Below are 12,535 nucleotides of genomic sequence, written 5' to 3'. Positions count from 1 at the left end.
TGTGACTAATCACCTGATCTCTGTACTGCCCATCCTGTATCTTTCATATCTGGCTGGTGACTCCATCTATCTTCCCAGATATCTTTTGTTTATCCAGTTTTTTATTATATCAATCACAACTATACATCTTCTTCACACATTGTACAAATATCCCATAACAGTCATGAAGTGAATTTATGACACATAACAAATTCAAAGTTTTATTAGAAGAGAATTGGCTTGAACAATTGTGGTATATAAGCATTCGGGGACAGTCAAACTTAGTCCTGCAAACTGTAGTGAGAAAGGTAACTACTTGTCAACCTGTACAAAAAAAGAGTACTTGATGACAAAGAACACTGGTATGTTTTAAATAATAAATGTCAATTTTGGTATAAAAAGGTACAATTATAAAAATGTATACATTAAGAATGTGCAGATGTATTTTTTTTTTTTTTTTTTGGTTTTATGAGACAGGGTTTCTCTGTGGTTTTGGAGCCTGTCCTGGAACTAGCTCTTGTAGATCTGGCTGGTCTCGAACTAACAGAGATCCGCCTGCCTCTGCCTCCCAAGTGCTGGGATTAAAGGCGTGCGCCACCACCGCCTGGCATGTGTAGATGTATTGAGAACAGAAACAGAAAATAAATTCCACAGATAACCTTAAAGGAGTCCATAGCTGATCAACCATAATGATGTAGAACAACATTCTGAGTTAATGATAGCAGGAAAAGAAAAATTAGGATATTTTCTATATAACATGGTTAGAAAACACACCATATAAAATGAAATCATAAGTTCGAAAAATGAAATAATTTAAATACTTTTGAAACCATATGAGACTACCTCTAGGTTCTTGGAATAGCTATGATGTTGTAAGATACAAAAATGTGAACCATAAACTAACCAAATTAGATCATTTTCAGCAAAATAACTTTAACAGCATCAAAAAATGTGAAACTAATCTATATTGGTTGGTTTATGATTGACGATTGTGAGTCTTATAAAAAAGTATAAACTCTACATATGAATTTGGAGCAGATATTGACAGATAATTAACCCAAAACAGATTACTCACAGTTTCTACCTATACACTCTTCTATCATGGACCTTACTTACATTCATCCTTCTCTCTTGTATCTGTCATCCATTCATGAGGACTCTGAAGATTCTGAAAATGACAAACCAATTTCTACTCATCAGAATCACACAAGTTCTATTCCTGTCATAACAATCAATCTTTGAATGCATAATTAACTTTTAATATAGAAATTTCAAGGGAAGGACTTTTCAAATAAACATCTTACACTCATTTTAATTCCTTCTCTTCTGATGGCACCTAAGTTACCAACCATTAGGACAGGAAAAGAAATAGGAGAGGGGGGTAACAAAAGACAAAAATGTGGGGTGAGGGTTTGAGAAGGGAAGAAAGAGGTGGAAGAGGGGAGAAAAAAAGAGTAAAGAAGACAACAAACACAACTGGCAAATGTCTTCAATTTACTGTGAAATCCCCAAAGGTTAATTTCATGAAAATAAAATTATCCTGCTTATGTAAATAAATATTCTCATCAAACTCAAAGTTAGTATTTTAAATCTTTTATATTTAAAGGCTATGGGAAATCTTCCTCTGTTTTCTATTCCTTTCTGCCAACTTGCATTCATCTAAAGTTCTTGTTAGGTATTTGTGCTGTTTGAGGAAGACACATCAAACATTCTTGTCTATCTTATCTCTAAAGAAGAATAACTGATTTTCAAATACTCCATGACTCTTTTAAAATCTTAGTCATTGCTGTCCCTCTGTCCTATCTCGGTATTTAACCTAGTCATTTAGCACTTCTGCTTAATTCCTAATTCTTTTAGAATTTATAGTTCTAATTTTACTGCTCTGTGATTCCCAATGGAACCATTTGTACATAAATAAATAGACCACATCAAATACTTGAATTAATCTAACTGTATCCATAAGGCTCCAGCATGCTCTGAACACTTTATGATCCTTAAGAAAACTACAGATCACTATTGTTATGCATTGCTTATTTACTTACACACTGCATATGCTGTTTTTAAAAATTGTATTTATCATTTAAACTTACTCTTTCGTGACACATAAAAGTACAGACAATTTTAACAACCATCATTCAATCTATGTACTTTTTGTAGCTTATTTTTTAAGATAATGTAACATTTTCTTGAGGACTATTTCTTCACACTGTATTAATATATGTCACTGGGAATGGTTTAACAAGGAAGCTAACTGTCCAATAGTTGAACAGGATAAGATTAGGAGAAAGAGCCAAACTGAGAAGGCAGGAATGAAGACGAACAGATGCAGACCAAAGCAAGGTGGGCTGTACTGAGAAAAGTTACCATGTCATATGGCAAAACCTAGATAAAAAATATGGGTTAATTTAAAAGTAAGGGTTAGCTAGGTACAAACAATCCTGAGTTATTGGTTGAGCATTTATAATTAATATTAAGCCTCTGTGTGGTTAGTTGTGGGACAGAAACTTCTGTCTACCTTTCATATTTGATATTCTTTTGTCTAATTTTCACATCTTTTGAATTTCTAATAAAGCAATATTTTTTCAGTTTTGTTATCATTTTGCTAACAAAAGTGTGACTCCACAGAAATTAATTATTCTGTTTTTAACTACAATTTTCTCATGGAGAGAGGTTTTTCTGGTGACAGAATATTGGAACTCTCAGCAATCATCACTTTCTGTATATTATTCCCATGCAACTTTTTTATAAACTATAATGTATTTTGAAAATTCCATTCTCAGAACATATTTCCTCTTGATTAATTAGTCTAATAACCATATTTTCATTCTTTTCCACATTCCCACAGATTATTGCATGATATGTGTAATTATTGGGTTTATATAATATAGTTTTCCTACTTTCTGATATTAAAGTTAACTAGTCATTGAAGTGAGGATTTGACATCTATCTGCCATTCTGTTGTCTGGGTTAATAGACAAGATTTCTATTATTGCTATGTTATTACAAGAATTTAACTACATGGTTTTGACATTAACTGTTTAATTATGGCATGTTAAATGTACAATAGAGGGCTTGTACCATAGGGTCAGGGTGAAAGCCTTCATGTTGAGCATCAAATGTCTCTATCTTCCAATATATTAAAACCACCAACAAAATACTTAGATGCTAAGGGCACCATGGAAAATCCTTGTGGAAGTTTATTTTGATACAGGATTTTGTGGAGTTTCCCATGCCATGGAAAAAAAGGCCAAATTTCAAAAAGTGACTCAGTTAAGTTAGAAACAAACCACTTTTTTCACCTAGAGCTGTGGCCAAAGATATAACTCTGAATAGGTTTAATTAAGTGGTTTTTGCTGTAGGAACTCCTTCCACCAATAGTCTTTAAGAAACCAGCCCACTTAGGCATGGTCTCTTATAAAATAAATGCAGCCATAAAGCTTGCCTGTGCTGTCTCTCTCCTCTCTTACCTGGCTGCTAGATTCAGATTCTGTTGCCTACGCCTGAAGAGGACTGTGATCTGTGAGTCCCCACCGATAAAGAGCCCTTCATTATACTCAATTCTGAGCTATTGGGGGACTCTCTTACAACATGAATCTACATTTGGCCCCCACAGGACTCCCAACTCCATGCCTAAATGGATCTGCCCAGAAAGCCCAAAGACCCAAAGGTCTGTGGCCCAGAACATCTCCCACCCCTGCCTACTGGCTTGATTTTACCCACTAAGTAGGTTTTTGCCAAAACCTGACCACGGTAGAGCTACTGCACAGTGACTTGGCAATTTTCCAGGCTCAAGCACACTCCTTGTACTTTTAGAAATGATACAGTCTTACAGACAAATAATGAACAGTTAACTGAAAAGACTGATGCAATAGATTATCAAAAGTTAGCTGAAAAAATTAGTACCATTGAAAAAGATAACATTAATTTGACAGAAAAAATTCAATCCATGTCAAAGGGTACTGAAAAATTATCTGAAAGGATTCATACTGCTGAATTGGACAATCAAAATCTTCTAAAATGTTATGATAGTTTAGCAAATAGAAAGGCAATCTGCATGCCATTCAAATCATATCCAAGGGTGAGAAGTTATCCTTATGGAAAAATTTCAGATCCTGGAATCATATGTACAGAATGAGAACCAGAGAACAAGTGACTCAATGAAATCATTAGAAATATTCATAGGTCAAGAGATTCAGGCTCTACAAAAGACAGTGGTAAAAAGATTTGAAACAATTAAGGAAATTATTAGAGCTGATAAACAGGGAGAGAAGTTACAAGGAAAGAATTTAACTTTACCAGTACCTTCCAGACTCAGAGATGACTTAGCCAGGGTTTTAGTTCCCTACCTTGTATTCACCTCTGAAAAAGCATCAATTTCTAAATGCTCCAAAACATCAAAAAATATAGATAGAAAACAAATGTTTTAATTGTGGTAGAATAGGACATCTGAAAAGGGATTGTAGTCAAAGCATTCCTAGAAATAATGCATCCTCTGGAAATGGCAAACATTTTAGAGTAACAGGGAAAAGCAAAAGGATTTGAGGCTGCATGAGATCAAATTCTTGGTAAGAACATTTATGCTGACCCATAGGATCAAAGATAAATACATCTTGTCCCTATGCCACACAGCAGCCTTAAATGTTTGGAACAGGATTCAAGAACTAGGAAAAAGCATTAAATCATATATTAGGATTAAACAGGGACAAAGAGAAACCAGAAAGTTTCAACCTTCTGGATTATGGACATGTGACAAAGGCTAACATTAGACCAATGAATGCATATCAATAAAAGACAAACAAAGCAACTCGATATACCATGGGGAATCTCCCTGGAGGCCTGTCATAGCCCCTGAAGTCAAACATGGTCCAATCATTCCCAGTCACTGTGGAGGACACGGCTCATCAGGAAAATTTAAAAAATCCATTGCCTGCCACAAAAACCATGCTGATCTGGATGATGAAATAAACATGGAGGATGAATAAAAAATTCCAATAGAAAATAGGAAACCTAGCCGGGCGGTGGTGGCGCACGCCTTTAATCCCAGCACTCGGGAGGCAGAGGCAGGCGGATCTCTGTGAGTTCGAGTCCAGCTCCAGCCTGGTCTACAAGAGCTAGTTCCAGGACAGGTTCCAAAACCACAGAGAAACCCTGTCTCGAACCCCCCCCCCCAAAAAAAAAAAAAAAGAAAAGAAAATAGGAAACCTATATTTTGGCAATTTCTATAAATGACTAAAGTTAAGAGTGCTTATTAATAGCATTGTAATTCAGTGATTACTGGACACAGGAGCAGATATGATTATCATTACTTCAGAATATTGGCATCTGAATTGGTCTTTTCAAGAAGCAAACATTAAATTCCTATGAATTTGAACCCTATCTCAAGTGAGACAAAGCAAGAGATAGGTTGAAGGTATAAGACCACAAGGGCAGAACAGAACGCTGAGGCCATATGTGGCTAATATAGCAGTGAGCTTATGGGATCAAGACCTGCTGCAGCAGTGGAATATCCAGATAAATATTCATGCAGTTCCAGAAACTCATGTTTTGGGGAAGGATGTTAGAAGGTATTATAACAAAAAGTCACCAGCCATTAAAACTGTACAAAAACACAAAACAAATACAAACAATCAGAGGTACCAACATCACTACCTTTAAAATGGATAACTGGGGAATCAATAAGGGTTAAACAATAGCCTTTAACAGAAGACAACATGCAGAATTTGGTACAGTTAGCACAGGAGCAACTAGATGCTCACTATATTGAAGAATCAGTTAGCCCTTGAATTTCCCCTCTTTGTTTTTAAAAAGAAATCTGGGCCCTATGAACCCTCTACAATCTGAAATTCCTTTGTCTTGCCTATTGCCTAAAGGATGACCTTTTATAGCTATTGATTTAAAAAAAATGTGTCTTCAATATTCCTTTACAAAAAGGGACGGAAAAAATTGCCTTCACACTATCTACTTATAATAATTCTCAGCCTACTTAGAAATATCAATGGACTATCCACTGGTGCGGGAGAGTCTGTATTTTGTCAATCATGTTTTAAATAAATGCTGATTGGCCAGGTAGGAAATATAGGCGGGAAAACCAGAGAGGAAGTAGAGGTGATGCAACGAGAACAGGAGAATTCTGGGAAAGAGAAAGTTGATTCCTCCCAGTCCTGCACAGACCAATGAGGAAGCAGGATGTGATCTGCCAGCTGATAAAGGTATTGAGTAACATGGCAAAAATAGATAAGAATAATGGGTTATTATAAGCTACAAGAGCTAATAAGTAGCCTGACATAATGGGCCAATCAGCTTTATAAGCTATAGAGATCTCTGTGTAATTTTCTTTGGGGCTTGTGAGCTGTGGGGTACCGGGTGGGACAGAAAACCCCAGCAAACAGCCCCTCATGTTACAATCCACCCACAGAGGATGATCAATAGCCCCACTCTGTGCCAATACTTTGTAAGTCAGCTATTGAAAATAATACATAAATAATTTCCTAAATCTATTTTTTACCATGGATGACATTTTGCTATCTGATTCAAATGGAGATACCTTAGAAAAAATGTTTGAAAAAGTAAAGAAAGTTTCACCTAAATAGGGTTTACAAATTGTTCCTGAAAAATACAATGAGAAGATTCTATTATCTAGATTAAAAAACATGTTTATAGAAAATTAGAACTCAAAAATCACAAATTAGGAGAGATTGATTGCAGTTGCTTACTGGCTTTCAAAGATTACTAGGAGACATTTTTAATCTATGACCAGTTGTTGAGATAGCACCTGATCTAATAATTCATTTAAACAAAACCTTAGATGGTAACAAAGACTTAAATAGTCCCAGGGAATTAATAGCTGATGGAATCATTTACTTTGGTTAAAGAGAAATTTCAGAAGGCATAGGTGGAGCTTGTGCATCCCAATATTAACTGCATTCAAGTCATATTGACTTCCAGAATTTCCCTGACAGGAATTTTAATAGAAAGGGAAGATATTATTTTAGAATAGATCATTTTACCACTAAAAATGAGTAAAAATTAAAAAGTTAGGTGGAAAAAGTTTCTGAATTAATTATAAAAGGAAGATTGAGACTTTGCCAATTAGCAGGAATAGACCCAGCAGAGATTATAGTGCCTTTTACTACTGATGAAAATTTTAAAAATTAGGGGAAGACAATGAAGCCTGGCAAAGAGTTTGTGCTATTTTTTTAGTAGAGATTAATAGCAATTTTCCCAAAAGCAATAGAATTAACCTTATGAAGAGAACTACTTGACTCTTTCCCCACATTGTTATGTGACATACCAGTTACTGGAGCCCATATATTATATACTGATATATATAAATCAGGAAATGTTGGTTACAAATTAGAAGATGTAAATAGGATGGAAAAAACCTCTTAGAATTCTGTCCAAAAGGCAAAATTATATCCTATTCTTATGGTACTAAGAACTTTTAAAGAATCTCTCATTATAGTTACTGATTTGCAATATGCAGAAAAAGTTGATTTACATATTGAAACTGCTGAATTTATATGAGATGATACAGAATTGACTTCATTATTCATTCAGGTTCAAGTTATAATCAGAAATAGGCATTGTCCCAGATATATATATCTCACATATGATCCCATAAGGGTTTGCCAGGTCCTCTAGCAGAAGGAAATGTAGGAATTGATCAATTATTGATTGGAAATGTGCTGAAGGCCTCAGAATTTCACTAAAAACTTCATATCAATAGCAAAGTTTAAAGAAAGAGTTTCCTATTCATTGCAACAAGCTAAGGAGACTATCATTAGTTGTCCTACTTTTCCTCTCCATAACCAAACACCACTACTTGCAGGGAGTAACCCAAAGGGTACTCAAAGGAATGAATCTGGCAGATGGATGTGTTCCACCTTGCAGGTTTAAAAAACTAAAATATGTACACCACACCATTGACATTTACTCAGGTTTTTATTAGGCAACTGCTTTAAGCACCAAAAAGGCTGATTCAGTAATTAAACATTAGAAGTTATGGCCATCATGGGTATACTCTGTACAAAGAAAGACAGATAATGGTCCAGCATATGTCTCTAAGAAATTGAAACAGCTTTTTTACTTATTATAATATAAAGCATATTACAGGTATACCACATAATCATACAGGTCACTCAGTTGTAGAAAAATCAAATTGAACTATAAAGGATATGGTAAACAAACAGAAAGAGATGGAAAATATCCCCAGAAATATATTGCATAATGGTTTATTAACCTTGAATAAGAAAGGAACAATAGCAGCAAAGAAACATTGGATAATAAAAATATCTTGTAAATTAAATAAGCAGGTATATTTTAAGAATGTGTTGACCCCAGAATGGAAACCAGGAGATGTGCTATGTTGGGGAAGGGGTTTTGCTCTTGTTTCCACAGTAAAAGAAAAGCTATGGATACTATCAGAATTAACCAAGATTCTCTTTGAAATGGATGAACCTCTTAAGAAAGAGAAAAAAACAGCTCATCCATAGAGGTGACAATTAAAACTGGTAAGAAAACCTTGTAAAGTTTGGGACACTATTCTGTTCTTCTCTTTGCAGGAAATAACTCATCCTCAAAATGTCAGGAGACCCTGGATGTTTAGAAGCCTAAGGAAGAAAATATAACTATCCAGAAAGGATTACTGAACAAAGAGAAATTGACTTATGAGGACAGATCATCTGGAGGGTAAAATTTCATTACATACTGCCCAGTAGAATAATAGTAATGACTCACTTAAAAAAAATCAAAGCTGACTTTGGAGTTGGACAATGGCTATTTTTCTCTAAATTCAAGCATGTTGTTAAAGGAAAAATTCAGCGTTTCTGTTTCATGTCAGGAGCCATAAGGTATGGGACAGAAAAAGAAAGTATTTAGGAAAAAATTACTATTCTCCATAACTATTTTGTCTCTGTTGTACCTGTCATTGTATATATGTCTATATGAATAATGTTTAAGTTTTCCATAATGAATAATAAATTTTCCTGCAGTAATCTTTGAAGTTTCCAGAAAGAAGATGGGACCCCACAACAATGACTCTATTTTCAGTTGATATGACATCATGATGTGATGGTGCTACTTTAAGATTTGTTTTTGGTAACAGCTGCTCAAAATGATTTTAACTTGGTTAGCTGAAATGGTGTGCCTTCTTACAATGTTCTGTCTAGAACTTCAAATAAGAACTTCAGAAAACCCCTACTGAATACTCAGAGACTTTTTGCAATCATCCCAGACTTTAATCTTGAAACTTAACCATAATTTTAGTTTTACAGAGTCCCATAGAATGAACATTGCCCCCGTGACAGCTGTAAGCATTTCTAGATGATGACATCCCCTTTCCCAACAACGTTTGTCTTCAGGGTTAGGGACATCAATTAGAAGTTGATTATAACTGTTATGGTGTTGAGGTGGAAATTATGTAGGCTCAGGGATCTCTTTGAATAAAAAGAAAAAAGAGGTAAATGGATGGGATAATTGGTAGATTAGTGTAAGCATACTCACACTAATAATAGTGAGCAATAGAGTGACTACTCATGAGATATTATTTATAGGCAATTTACACTGGAATAGATTCTTGTATATTGATACAAATTCAAATTATATTTGTGACATGAATAACTTCCTATTTGTAAACCTAGACAAAGTTAGGTTGTCATATTGTATGCGTGCATGTTTCCACCTCTGCTTAAGATGATGATACAATTATATTAGATATTTATCATATTGTACTATATATTTCTACTTGTGATCAGGATACTTATACATTGTTTACATTTTGAGGCCATTGTCCTAATTTGTTGCACAGTTGTTTTTTTAATATTCTAACATGAAATCTTAGTCTTTAAGCTATATAGGTATTAAGAATTAAAGGTCAATACCCACCCATGTTTGTCACACTTATAGTTAGACTAATCACAATCTTTAGATACATAGAGATTGTGTTCCACATAGAAGAGTAATCTTCAACCACTTCAAAGAGCTGTAGAATATGGCATTTATATAATTCAGGGTTCTGTTGACATGACACATGATTGTTGCTGGCAGTACCAATCAATTCCCAAAAGAATGTTGGGCACCAAAGACACTCCACATGGAGCTTGTTTTCTTCTTGGCAAATTCAGCATTTGGTCAAAGAACTACCCATGCCTCAACCAATGACAAAATGCACAGAGCCCAAAATGGACAAGCAGTATACAAGAAAACAGACTACCAAACTTTGCTAAAACAGGATAAGTCAGTTTTGAAGATTTTCCTGCCTCTGAAAATGGTTTGACAATTACTCTAGGCCTTAGCAAAGTTGCAAATGAGAGTTTAGGTGATTACCCAAGTAGCCAGTTGTCTCTGTCAGTTATTGCATATTTTAGAAGTAGCTTGATTTCACTTCCTGTTTACTCAAGTAATAGTATTTCTCTTCTCAGGTATTTGATTGGGTTGAAGACTAGAGAGTTGAAATTACTTTCCTCTCATGACTTGGCCAAGCCATTTCTAATACAAGACTTAGACTCCTTAGGATTGGAAAATTATAGAAACATTCAGTGTATGTTTCTTGTTTGATATTGTTTATGGCAGTTATAATTCTAATTTCTGTACTTGATATTTGTTCTTATTGTGTGTAGTTCTGCATTAGGCTTAGAACTCTCCTATTTAAACAAAATGAAGAGGTTCTGTGGAAACTCCTTCAGCCAATAGTATTTGAGATACAAGCCCACTTGACTATGGTCTCTTATACTATAATTGCAGCCATAAAACTTGTGGCGCTCTCTCTCCCCTCTTGCCTGGCTGCTGGATTTGTTTCCTGTTTCTAGTTCTTGCAGAGGACTGTGATCTTGAGTTCACCCTAAATAAAGAACCCAGTTCTGAGCTAGGGTGGGACTATTTTATTCGTGTTCTTTTACAATCCTTCATATACTTGCTAATTTTAACATAAAACATTTTCTTTTTTTAATTTTTTTAAAGATTGTTATTATGAATACAATGTTCTGCCTGCATGTATGCTTGCGGCCAGAAGAAGGCACTAGATCGCATTACAGATGGTTGTGAGCCACCATGTGGTTTCTTGGAATTAAACTCAGGACCTCTGGAAGAACAGCCAATGCTCTTAACCTCTGGGCCATCTCTCCAGACCCCATAAAACATTTTCTGACAGTTATCAAAAGGTGAACTCTCCAACACATCCTAGCAATCAGAGAACCATGCCCACTTTTGCTTCCATGTACTTAATACCTTCAAACACACATTTAATTTAGTTTGTTTTTAAAATCTTTGTATGCCCCAAAGGGAAGTTAGTTCATTCTCAGGAAAAGTTGTCTGAATAAGTCGTCTTGATGTCAACTCATTTTGAATAATGTCTTTGGAGACAGCGGATTAAAGGGATATCAAATAATTTCTGAAAAAAAATCTTTTCCTAGAAAAAATGCTTTTTCAGGTGAGTCTCAAGCTCTACAGAAAAAAATGAAGCATTTCAGGTTTAGCTAACTTTCAGATTCTTGTAGACCCAGCAGAAATAAGAAAAAATGACAAATTATTTCCACATTTTCAGTGTTCATTTTTTGACTTAGCAACCCTTCAGTTGCCCATGCCTCTTGAAACCCTAATACAACTTCCCACCATGAGCAGGGCCTCCCAAGAAGTCAACTGATCACTACAGCATAACTTGTTTCATGAAGAATTGAATATTCAGGACAGAAGGACATTAAATTGTCATACCTTTCAACCATGAACTTTGAAATATGAAACATGAAAGATGAGAAAGATCTTCCTCATTCTGGAACTTTCCCTCTCTTTAGGGTTAAAAAGGTTAAACAATTACATGTGGTGGGGGTGTCAACATGTGAGATGTAAGAAAGTAACTCCTTTGAAGTCACAGATAGATAGATTTTTGATTCTTTAAGGAATGGACCTGTCCCCCTCATTTAGTCATGCATATTAAATAATGAACAAGCTAACTTGAATATATCTCCTTACCTCATGATTAAATACTCACATTCCTGCTTTAAGAGCTGGTAATTTGCACTTTATAAATTTACCTTTGATTCTGGAGTCATTGCCTTTATTTTACTGCTTTGTTTAATTCATTCAGCATTGTTAGATATGGGAATCAGTAGTTTGAAAAATTGCCTGAATGAAAAATTATTCTCAATGGGAAAATGTGAGTTTAAGTTGAAGGTTCACCAAACATGCATGAGTCATTATCATGGAAAATTCTATTAGCAAATATAAGGTTATAAATTAAAATGTATTATTTTACTTCTCATTTTAGTCATACATTTTCCTGCATGTGTGTCTGAATCTGCACCCTAAATTATTAATTATTTTATGCTAATGTGGCATAAGTGACCCATTAACCATTATCAGTTGTTTCCACCTTGAATTAATATTTTAAAATAAGTTGAAAAAATAAGGTAGGTTTCAGGACACTGATTATATATTTTTTGAAAAATATAACAAGAAAAAAGGCACACGACATATTTTATTTTATACAACAGGGTTTCCAACTTTTGCTATAAGATCCACAGGGTAAATATGGTATTCTCTCTTATCTTTACAACCCTATCTA

The sequence above is a fragment of the Chionomys nivalis genome, chromosome 1, assembly GCF_950005125.1.
Source record: "Chionomys nivalis chromosome 1, mChiNiv1.1, whole genome shotgun sequence".
Lineage (NCBI taxonomy): Eukaryota > Metazoa > Chordata > Mammalia > Rodentia > Cricetidae > Chionomys > Chionomys nivalis.
Note: the sequence above shows the minus strand (reverse complement) of the source record.